This window comes from Mustela putorius, unplaced genomic scaffold (assembly GCF_011764305.1).
Source record: "Mustela putorius furo isolate JIRA1106 unplaced genomic scaffold, ASM1176430v1.1 tig00003927_pilon_pilon_pilon, whole genome shotgun sequence".
NCBI lineage: Eukaryota > Metazoa > Chordata > Mammalia > Carnivora > Mustelidae > Mustela > Mustela putorius.
The window spans coordinates 6,683,900-6,696,549 of NW_025422072.1; the positions used below are offsets into that span (position 1 = coordinate 6,683,900).

Consider the following 12,650-nt stretch of genomic DNA (forward strand, 5'->3'; position numbering starts at 1 on the left):
TACCTGCCCTGCCTTTATTAACATATTGCTATCTGTGAATAAATGGCAACCTTATATTTACTCTCCAGAACCCAAAATAACCTGACATATGCAAGCAGGACAGGAAGTGCAAGAGACTGTTTCATAAAAGAAATTAATAAAAACAAAAGTTATGCTTTTTAATCTATCATGCTAACAGCTAAGAAGTATATGCATTATATTACAAGGTATTTTACACTTTCATGCATTTTGAATTGATCTGAATTATGTTTATATTGTAATACAGAGAAGTGTCAGTGTATCAATAATCTAAGAGAAATAATACTGTCATCATTTATGCAAAAATTAATATAATAAGATTAGCTCTTTTAAATGTACATACATGCCAGAAATCAGAGCCATTGTGAATTTAAAGTTCTACCAGAAAAATATAATTTGGAATTAGCTTTCATAATATCTGTTATTCCACAACACAAATGCTACCTAAACTTAAAGGCAAAAACCATCAAGCAGTAATGGAAAGGAAAGCACATTAGCCCTCTAAACTTCTGCTGAGAAACTGCATTTATGAAATACAAAAAGTTTTATTATTTTTGTGTACCAGTATTAATTATGTGAGTCCAGCAAAAAGTGTTTTGAAATCTCAAGTTTCAATTTATTAATGTCTGAATTTTACACCACTGGGATCTCTCGGTTTCCTTACCTGAGGGAAACTAGTTAAGTGTGTCTAATATTACATTCTATGTTTACAGGAATAAAAAAATACTAGAAAAATAGAAATAAGATTGGAAAGCAAAACTGATAAAGAAAAAATTAGAAGCATTTCCATGAGTAAGTGATCAGAAGGCAAGGAAAAGTCAAGTGACCTGAACAAAAAATATGCAGGTGTCTTTCTTGAGGAATTCTGATGGCATCAGAGAAGGTTACCTTGGTAACAATGGTTACATGCACAAAAGTCTCCGCTTAAATTTAAAAAATAAATAAACTCTTATCTACAGATATTTTTGAAGATTTTATTTATTTATTTAATAGAGATCACAAGTAGGCAGAAAGGCAGACAGAGAGAGAGAGAGGGAAGCAGGCTCCCTGCTGAGCAGAAAGCCTGATGCAGGGCTCGATCCCAGAACCCTGGAACTTGATCCCAGGACGCTGGGATCATGACCTGAGCTGAAGGCAGAGGCTTTAACCCACTGATCCAACCAGGTGCCCCTACAGATTTTATTATATAAGTAAGAGGCAATAAATTTTGGCAATAGAATAGTATTCTTTCTGAATCATCATATTCCAAGTTCTTGGAATATGTTTGTTTGGGACCATAGATACAAACTCACGATGCCATTCACCATGCTGTTGTTTTCTGCTCCTTGCTTGCTAACACTGTTAAAATAAGAAATGAGACACTGAGCTTAATATGAATGAGAAACACATTTTATAAAATTATTTGATGTAACACATTGTTCTGTTATTTTAAATTCATTGTAAAGTTTGAAGGATTAACATGTTCTTTTTATATTTATTTTCACAACTTCTCTATTTTTATTAAAAGCTAATATATTCAGTGTTGTTTCAAAATTTAAGGTCAATTTGCCAATTAGACAGCCCTATGGAAAAGTTTAGTACACAGTTGGCTGTGTGACATAGTCTGGAACGGAAATGTAAATTTTTGGAGTCATCAGATGTACAATTATAATACTGGATAGAATCAAAAAGAAAGTGAATGTAGATAAAACAGAGAAAAGGATTAAGGACTGAGCCCATGGGCACTGCAATATTTAGGGGTCCATGAGGGAAAGAAGAACCGATAAAGGAAATTGAAAAGAGCAGATAGTGATACAGGAAGAAAAAACAAGGACAAATGGAATGCAGAAAGACATATAAATTCTTTCAAGTAGAGAGAATGACCAACAGTGTCAAATGTTATTTTTAGGTCAAATAAAATAAAGACTAAGTTCTGACCATTGGAGAAGCAATGCAAATGTCATTAATGACATTGTCAAGGAAGCAGTTTGGCTGGAGTGGAGAGTGCAGAAGTCTGTTTGAAGTGGATTTAAGAGAGAATGTAAGGAAATTATATTGCTGAGAATGAATATGCACAATTTATTAAAGGAAGATTTTTATTTGTTTAAGAAGGAAGCAAGAAATGGGCAGTAACTTGAGGAAGGAGAGAGGCTTCTCATATTAAAGAATGAGATTTCTTCTTAATTTCAAGATTTATTGGAAAGTTACAAATACCCACCTCACTTGCCATTGTAAAAGTGGGTTTTCATACCTGGTTAGATGGTTTAGTATGATCATTCAGGTGAATTTACTAGGCACTAGTTGGGATAGCCAAGGTGTCTGGGTAGACACAGTCAATTCTGAAATGATTTAGCTGTCATTTTAGGTCAGGTATGTCAGAGACTGGCAACTCCCTTGAAGGGTTGGAGGATTGAATTCTCATACTTCTACTAGAAAGCTATGACCATAAAAATAATTGATTCATATTAACTCTCTCCCTAATATAGATAGATCTGGGAGAATTATAGCATGATACATGGAAAATGATATTCATTGCCATGAGAAAAGTTGTGTATGAAAATAATTATAGGGGGCTGGAGTAATGTGAGGAGTTGTAGAGGGAAATTTAAACAGAGCAGTCAGGGAAGGCCATGGGAAAACTGATTTGGTTTAAGATTGATGTGCCATTTAGTACACACATACATATGTGTATAAATAAAATGGTAGATTGAGAGAGACAGATGAAGAATCAAAATTAACACTTAATAACCTATAAAGATGAGAATATTTCCCTGATAACAGATTTTTATATTTTTATATAACTGGACTATTAAAGGAAGAGGTTAAACCACTGAAGAAGCTTTGATACTTCAGGAGGATATTAGAATCTTTATAATGTGTATATAAAAACATATTGAAAATATCATCACATCACAAATCAAGCAGAGAAACATCTAAGAATTTTAGTTGTAGTTGGCAGTCTAGTCTGCTAACTAGGAAAAAAATAGACATTGTGCTCAAAGACTAATACAAGTTCAAGGTTTTGAGGATTTGCATATTCCTCAAAATGCTTTCACTTCCAACCTATGTGTAATGTAGACCCTGTACTTAGCCATGATTACACTTAAAGTGGGTGAGGAGTCGGGGGATAATATTTTAGGGCAAATACAGAAAATATAACAAACTTGCTCCCAGAAGCAACTGCTTTCAATATTATTAAATATTTCTCTGTTTTTTACTGTCACATATATATTTTTAATGATTTATTTATTTATTTTACAGAGAAAGCATGAACAGGATGTAGCAGCAGAGAGGTAGAGAGAGAAATCTCAAGCACATTCTGTGCTGAGCATGGAACCCAACTTAGGGCTTGATCTTATGACCCACAATTGTGACCTGAGCCAAAAACGAGTTAGATGTTTAATCAGCTAACCCACCCAGGAGATACTTGCTTTCATATTTCTACATAGCATGCTTATACTGCTATTTATTTTTTTTCCAATTTTTCACATTATCTGAATAATTTTATCAATAGAAAATATTTAGCTATGTTACCAGTTTTTCCATTCACCAATTTATACATGTTTTTTCCCACTTCTTCCTCTCAAAATGGTTATATCAAACAATTTTTAGTCAGAATGTCACCATTACTGTAATTATAACCATATCAGTTTTCCTTTTTTAGTTTTTTTTTATTTTTCCTCATTTTGATAGACTTGTTTTTTCTAATATCTTTATAATATTGTTAAAGAACTTTTACTTTCATTTTTAACTACCAAAAGCCTGCTCTTGTCTAATATGTTTGGGCATAATTTTTATTGATAAGAAGTTTTCTTTTTTCTTTTTTCTCTATAGCAATAGTTACAAGATTTTCAGTTATTTTAGCATTTGCATTAGCTTAGCTTCCAAATTTGATTTTTTCCTCAGTGTATGTTTTCTCTTTTTTTCTTGTATCTCTGTATAGGAGAGAATGTTTGTGTGTGTGTGTGTGTGTGTATGTGTGTGTGTTTTAATATGAAATACTTCCAGTCTACCAGTTAATATCTAAAAGAGAACCAGGAAATGCTAATCAAAAACTCTGAGTGAATGAAAAGTCCTCAAATGTGAGTGAGCAGAAATGCCATCTATTTTATTGGAGAAATCTGATATGTCATTAGTGATGGGCCTTTTCCCTTTCGCTGGCTTTCCTGGAAAGAAATGGAGATGGAGATAAGGATCAGCAGCAGGGAAAGATGTTTGACAAGATTTTGATAAACCAGAAACTTAGGGCCAGTTACTTCTGTTTGTTAGAAATAGCCAACACATTTTAGGAGAGCAATATATAAAATTCAACCTTTTTTTTTTTTTCTAATTGCTTCAAGATTTTCTTTATTTATTTTTGAGAGAGAGAGAGAGAAATAGCAAGAAAGAGTAGAGCAGGAGGAAGGATCAGAGAGAGAAACATACTCCCTGCTGAGCAGGGATCCCAATGCTGGGCTCCATCCCAGGACCCTGGGATCATGACCTGAGCTGAAGGCAGACACTTAACCAACTGAGCCACACTGGTGCCCCTCTAATTGCTTTAAATTTTTACCTCAAACCTCTAGTGAAAGTGTACTATAAAGTGATTGTGTGTTAGTGGAACTTTGGGGAAATAAACAGAGGGATATCATCTCTAGCAAGTACACAGTCTTTCAAGAAGTATTATTCATTAATACCATTTGTGTGTAATTCAAATTCTTCCCTCCAGGGGCACCTGGGTAGCTCAGTGGGTTAAGCCTCTGCTTTCGGCTCAGGTCATGATCTCAAGGTCCTGGGATCACATCCGGCTTTCTGCTCAGCAGGGAGCCTGCTTCTCCCTCTCCCTCTTTGCCTACTTGTGATATCTCTCTGTCAAATAAATAAATAAAATCTTTAAAATAAAAAATAAATAAATAAATTCTTCCCTCCATGCTATGTCACTACTACCAGCATGTAAATATTAATATTTACCTCTTTCTCACCTAATTTTTAATTTTTCTCCTTCATACTTCTGTTAAACTAGTTCTATTTTTCTCTCTCTTTAAAACAGTATTATCAAAATCCATTGCCTATATTGAGTGTCCATTTCCTCACTTCTCTTTCTTTTTCAAACCCATTTCTAAATCATGCTTTTAATCCTAAGACTAAAATTAAACTCTTCTTGTTGGAGGTCACCAGTTAGCCCCACATTGTCAAATTCTAATGCAAATTATTTCTCTTCATGCTAGGTGTATTATCAGTAGCATTTTACTCATGCCTTCTACTTAAACACTTTCTAATCTTGGACTCCATATTTCCAGTTACTAGTATCTTGTTTCCTTTAAATGTTCAGAACTTCATATGTGCTCTCCTTTCTCTAGATATGTCCATTGATACGTGATTTCATCCATGTTTTTAAGTACCATACATGTATGGAATACCTAATTTGTTACATGAGTTCTAGCTTCTCCCTGAACTCCCATATACTCAAACATTTCCATTTAGATGTCCATATGACATCTGATTCCCCAGTTCTAAGGATTTACGTTAACCCTGCTTTACCATCAATGTTTTCTACTTCAGTGAATGGCATCATTGTTCACCAGTTTCTTGGACCAAAATCATGGAGTTATTTTTGACTATTTATTTATACTTCACCCTAAAGTCCATCAACAGGCCCCACTGGCTATACTCTCCTCCCAGATATATATATATATATATATTTTTTTTTTCTTATTTTAGATATTATTTGTTCATTTGACAGAGAGACAGTGAGAGAGGGAACACAAGCAGGGGGAGTGGGAAAGGGAGAATCAGCCATCCATTGAGCAGGGAGCCCAATGTGGGGTTCTATCCCAGAACCCTGAGATCATGACCTGAGCCAAAGGCAGCTACTTTAGGACTAAGCCACCTAGGTGCCCCAATCAAAATGTATTTTAACTAACCATTTCTTACAATCTGCATTATAAACACTTTCATCCAAGCTACCATCATCTCTTGCCTTGACTATAATATCTTAATTACTTTTTGTATTTTATTCTTGTTGCATTAAAATATATTAAAATATATCCCTCCCCAGCACCAAGAATGATCATTTAAAAATATAAAAAAGATCACTCTTAACTTCAGAATACTCCAGGGCTTCCCATGATGCTTTGGATGTAACATATACTCCTTACTTTGCCCTACTAGATCCTGTATCAGCCTGGTGCCTGGCTAACTCTCCAATTTCATTTCCTACTACATTCTTCCTAAATCCCCCAGTTGACTGACTGTTCTTTTTAGGTATGAAACATGTTCCTTGGATATGAGCATAGCTTTCTCCTTTATTTCATCAGGTCTCAAACATGATTTTCTCTTAGAGACCTATCTACATTACATAAAAATAATACTGTTTTCCTCTAGCTCCTTCCTTTATTCATGCATAGCAATTTTCACTGTCTAATCATTGTACCACTTAATTATTAAATTGTCTCTTCCTGCTAGAGTTCAACTCTTCAATGGCAGAATTTTTTCTGTCTTTTGTTCACTATGGTATCTCAGTGACTAGGATGTTAAAAGGACTCAAATATCTATCTATCTATCTATCTATCTATCTATCTGATATATATTGATATTTGATATATTTCATATAATATGAAAGAACATTATACACTATAGAGTTTTAAGTGTTTTCTCTTTTCATTTACTTTCCATAATACCATTAAAATAAACTTTTTTTAATAGAAGATAACATCCTTACTTTTATAATGTTGATTTATTAATACTGTGGCAAACCATTCAGAAAAGTTTTTACTGCTTGCATGCTGAAAAAGAAAACTCTGCATATCCAGCTTATTCTGAGTTAAAAGCATATAATGTGAATCCATTACAGCATAACACCAATTCTAAATTCAAGGGCAATATAATTTGATTTAATATTATAAAGTAAAATAGTTATATGCAATAAATCCAAAAGTGACCTAAAATGTAAAATTTAGACCTTTTCTATTACTCATTAAATCACAATAAATCTTTTTAAAAGGAAACCAATGGCAAATTAAACCAAGTGACCTTATCATTGGCAATTCTTTATATAATATATAACAATCTTGAGGCAGTTAATATTTTATATTCTACAAAATAAGATGCTAAAAATAACGGTTACAATGATATACTGCCTAATAAAAGTATATTAATTATCAGATATTTATAGGTCATTATCCACTTATATTTAGTTTTGTAGGGCAACACTGTATGTCATAAATGTGTCTATTTGATATTTTACATAGCAGTTGGGCCTAGAGAAATGCTATACATATCTTATTAAAATATATTTTATATACTATCATTAAAATATATTTATCATGCAAGCAAATGATTAATCCTGATGAAGTTCAAGGCCATTGAGTACCCAAAATAATAATTATAGAACAACTCACAGTGTTAGGTACCTGTGGTTTTGTTTCTTAATGTTTTCCTTCTTCCCAGTTTCTAACAGGTATGAGTACCCAAAGATAAGATTGGATCAGATTATGAGATTTATTTATGAAGGCTCAGTAACTTCCAAAATTCAGGGTTTCCTGGTAAAGCCATTTTGAAGAATATACTGTAAGCTGTGTCCCAATGTGAGAATACTATAATACTAACAATCTTCCATCATAAACATAGATTTTAGTACAAACTGAGGGAATATAGGTATGAAAATACCTATAGGTACGAATAGTATGAATAGGTATGAAAAGCAGATTCCAAGTACAATTTACACATCTGTCTTCTTACAGGATTGATGTCAGCTGAATGGTAAAGACCAAATGCACCTAGAGTGTACCAGGTCTCCAGGAGTTATTTCTGGAAAATAGGTCTTGATATATTTCCTGAGGTAAACTTAGCAAACACTTTTGGTTCCCAGGTCATGCCCTTTTGACCAGCTTCTGATTTCAGCTGCATATGAAGTGAATAGTTTCTTTTTTTTTCGTTTTGTTTCTTTGTTTTGTTTTAAGAGAGAGAAAGAGTGCGTGGGAGTGTATAAGCAAAGGGAAGTGGGGGAGGCTCAGAGAGGGAGGGAAAGAGAGATTCCTCAAGCAGGCACCACCCTCAGCCGGTTGCCTGAGGCCAGGCTATACATCAGGATCCCAAGATTATGACCTAAGCTGAAGTCAACAGTGGGACGCACAACCCACTGAACCATCGAGGCGCCCCTGAGGTGAGTAGTTCTAAGTGCTCTCAGCTCATGTCATCATGACAGTTCCCCAAGTCAAGTGCTCGCTGAACATCTGCTCCATCTCTAGAGTCATTTCCTACACAGTCGAGCCAGCTTAGCCTCCAGGCATGCACAGCTCAAAGTAATGGAAGTCAGTGCCTTCAAGGTATGCTTCAAACAATGGGAGATACAAGACAGTTTATAAATAACCCAACCACCTTCCTTTCATGTAGTTAATCCTAGTTATATACTATTCACTTTTTTTTTTTTTAAGATTTTATTTATTTGTTTGAGAGAGAGAGTGACAGAGAGAGAGAGAGAGAGAACACATGCAGGGAAAGGAGCAGAGAGAGAGAGGGAGAAGCATACTTTCCATGGAGCAGGGAGCCCCACATGGAGCTCTACCCCAGGACCAGGAGATCATGACCTGAGCCAAAGGCAGAGGCTTAATTGATTAAACCACCAAAGTGCCCCATATTATTCACTTCTTAAAGTCACTGTGCAGTCATGTCCCTATTGCCTACAAAAATATATTTAATAAAACTTCTTTTCTGACTTTTAATCTTTCTCTGGTCTCATTTTCCCTCCTATGTCATTCTTACTTCCTGAGATCATCTACCACATAAACGAGTCATGGTCTCAGGTTCTGATTTTTGCAGAATCCAAGCTAAAGTGGTGGGTTTATGACATGGGAGCAGGAATCCAGGGAAGCTGCCCAAAACCCAGGCATGGAGCATATTTTCTACTTTTGGAAGCATGGAAATGCTTGCGATCAGTATGTGAGATATTGCCATTTGAAGAACAGATTTTCCTTAATTGGCTAGAAAGGGCAGGAAAGAGAAACTGAAGCACTTAAACCAGTTCTGTCTCTTTTGACAAGTGGATCTGAACCTACTTCAACTATTGAAACTAGAAAACAAGATAGCCCTACAACTATCTAAATGAAATGTACTGCCTATAAGAGAGAAAATATCTTTACTTTTGAGACTGAAGTAGTCTCTTAGCATTTAAATGACTGTCAGTGGCATCTCCAGAAAGTCAATGTTTTCCATCTGTAATACAGTTTCTTCCCACGCTGTCTTTATTTAAATGAAATGTTCTGTGATTATGTATAATGTAGCCAGATTTAAAGAAACATTAAAGGCTTTTTAAAATCAAGATATAGAAGCACTACCAGGCCCGTTAATACTGGTTTTTAATCTGATAAATAAATAGAAATATAATCCATTAGAAAATAAAGATCTTTGGAGACATTTGTGATTTGAAACCTTGACCCCAGTATCTCTAATCATAGAGAAGAAAAATGTGTGGTCTGTGTTTTGAAAGGATCCTTCCCTCTGGTGCTTTAATGAGTAATTAATCTTACTGCTCTACTTTAGTTCCTTATCTTCTCTCTCTGAGACATTCTTTTACCTGGTTTTCTTGTCTGGAGTATCTTTTTCTCTAAGTCTTTTTTGTAGTAGTTACAGCATTATCTGACTAAAACCACGGACCTCCTCATGTGGAGCATCTTTATGAAAGCACACTTTGTCAAGTGTGACTGTGCATGCTCCTGTGAACAGTGTGACTGCACTCCCTCAGGTCTTTTCACCGAGCTCGTACATTGTGTCAGCTTGTCTAACTGCTGGGAAAGCAAAAGGAGCAGATTAGACTCCTTGACGCTGTGCCGCTTACATTCTCTTGGGACCCTGGCAGAACCCAAGCTTTCCTACACAAACTCTCACAGTCATTTCAATGGAGACAACAGCAGGTGAGGATTAAAGAAAGGTAAGATATTATTTCTTCATCTTGAAGCACGGGGAACCGAATACTTTTCCCTGGAGTCAGAGGACCCATAAGAGGAGGACTAATGCCTCACCCCTGCCACTTCCTCCTTAAGTTATAGTCAGACTTTGTATTGAACTCTCTGTCCTGAAGAAGACATCCCCAGTCAACCCATTCTCCTTCTATCTTCAAGACAAGGGTCTTGACTTCTTAAACTGCTTTCCACCATTCAGTAATGCACCTTGTAAATGTGATCCACAGACTGAATCTATTTCTATTTGATTGCGTAGTAGGAATTTATAACGAAATTTTAAAACAAAAACAAGTCACGGTCCTGTTAATCTTTCCTTTTTATGAAAATTTAGAAGACCTGGAAACACTGGGCTTTTTTTTTTTTTTTTTTCCATTTTGGAAACAAAGGGCTGGCTCTGAGGAATGGCTGCTTCCTTGCAATGGGGCACATACTCTCCATTTTACTTGAGCTGTCGGCTGCACTTATTTATGCTGCTTACTTGACCACTGCATGCATTTGAATTTGCCACCACAAGAATTTCAGAGGACCATAAAGACAAGATTCCCCCTCACAATACCTCCACTCTCTTCATTTGCTGCCCTTGTACAGAATTCTGTCTATTCCTGGATGACACTTTTACATTCACCTTCCAGCAGATTCCAGCCATTTTATTGGCAAATAAATCATCCCTTGTCTCTCAATCTCTTTGTCATCACTTGACTTGTTTGACTTGCTTACCCTTTAAATTTATAATGGAAAGACACTTTGTGTCTTTAAATATTTAGACTTAAAATTCTTAAAGTAAATTTCTATTCTGGAGAATGTTTATGCTCACAATAACTCACCTACCGCAAAGAGGAGTAAAAAAGCCAAAATGTATTTGTTTGTAACATTTGTGCAGTTTTTGAAATGGTGATTAGCTTTTTGACCTTGGATTGATGTTTGCTTTTTTTAAATTATTATTTTTTTATTTTTTTACAAACATATAATGTATTTTTATCCCCAGGGGTACAGGTCTGTACCAGGTTTACACACTTCACAGCACTCACCATAGCACATACCCTCCCCAATGTCCATAACCTCACACCCCCCTCTCTCGGCCTCCCTCCCCCCAGCAATGCTCAGTTTGTTTTGTTAGATTAAGAGTCACTTACGGTTTGTCTCCCTCCTGATCCCATCTTGTTTCATTTTTTTCCTACCCCCAACCCCCCTACGTTGCATCTCCACTTCTTCATATCAGGGAGTTCATATGATAGTTGTCTTTCTCCAATTGACTTATTCTGCTAAGCATAATACCCTCTAGTTCCATCCACATCGTTGCAAATGGCAAGATTTCATTTTTTTGATGGCTGCTTCCATTGTGTATATATACCACATCTTCTTGATCCATTCATCTGTTGATGGACATCTAGGTTCTTTCCATAATTTGGCTATTGTGGATGTTGCTGCTATAAACATTCAGATGCATGTGCCCCTTCAGATCACTCCATTTGTATCTTTAGGGTAAATACCCAAAGTGCAATTGATGGGTCATAGGGTAGCTCTACTTTCAACATTTTGAGGAACCTCCATGCTGTTTTCCAGAGTGGCTGCACCAGCTTGCATTCCCACCAACAGTGTAGGAGGGTTCCCCTTTCTCCGCATCCTCGCCAGCATCTGTCATTTCCTGACTTGTTGATTTTAGCCATTCTGACTGGTGTGAGGTGATATCTCATTGTGGTTTTGATTTGTATTTCTCTGAGGCCGAGTGATATGGAGCACTTTTTCATGTGTCTGTTGGCCATCTGGATGTCTTCTTTGCAAAAATGTCTGTTCATGTCCTCTGCCCATTTCTTGATTGGATTATTTGTTCTTTGGATGTTGAGTTTGCTAAGCTCTTTATAGATTTTGGATAGTAGCCCTTTATCTGATATGTCATTTGCAAATATCTTCTCCCATTCTGTCAGGTGTCATTTGGTATGTTAACTGTTTCCTTTGCTGTACAAAAGCTTTTGATCTTGATGAAATCCCAATAGTTCATTTTTTCCCTTGCTTCCCTTGCCTTTGGCGATGTTCCCAGGAAGAAGTTGCTGCGGCTGAGCTCGAAGAGGTTGCTGCCTGTGTTCTCCTCAAGGATTTTGATGGATTCCTTTCGCACATTGAGGTCCTTCATCCATTTTGAGTCTATTTTTGTGTGTGGTGTAAGGAAATGGTCCAATTTCATTTTTCTGCATGTGGATGTCCAGTTTTCCCAGAACCATTTATTGAAGAGGCTGTCTTTTTTCCATTGGACATTCTTGCCTGCTTTGTCGAAGATGAGTTGACCATAGAGTTGAGGGTCTATTTCTGGGCTCTCTATTCTGTTCCGTTGATCTATGTGTCTGTTTTTGTGCCAGTACCATGCTGTCTTGATGATGACAGCTTTGTAATAGAGCTTGAATTCCGGAATTGTGATGCCACCAACGTTGGCTTTCTTTTTCAGTATCCCTTTGGCTATTCGAGGTCTTCTCTGGTTCCATATAAATTTTAGAATTATTTGTTCCATTTCTTTGAAAAAGATGGATGGTACTTTGATAGGAATTGCATTAAATGTGTAGATTGCTTTAGGTAGCATAGACATTTTCACAATATTTATTCTTCCCATCCAGGAGCATGGAACATTTTTCCATTTCATTGTGTCTTCCTCAATTTCTTTCATGAGTACTTTATAGTTTTCTGAGTATAGATTCTGTGCCTCTTTGGTTAGGTTTTTTCCAA

The 12,650-nt window shown here is 36.0% G+C and overlaps 1 protein-coding gene across 1 annotated transcript in view; it reads left to right on the forward strand.

Moving 5' to 3' along the window:
• Window positions 1-12,650, forward strand: part of LOC101670523 (eyes shut homolog) — an 858,786-nt gene that overhangs the window by 554,957 nt on the left and 291,179 nt on the right. The window lies entirely within an intron of this gene.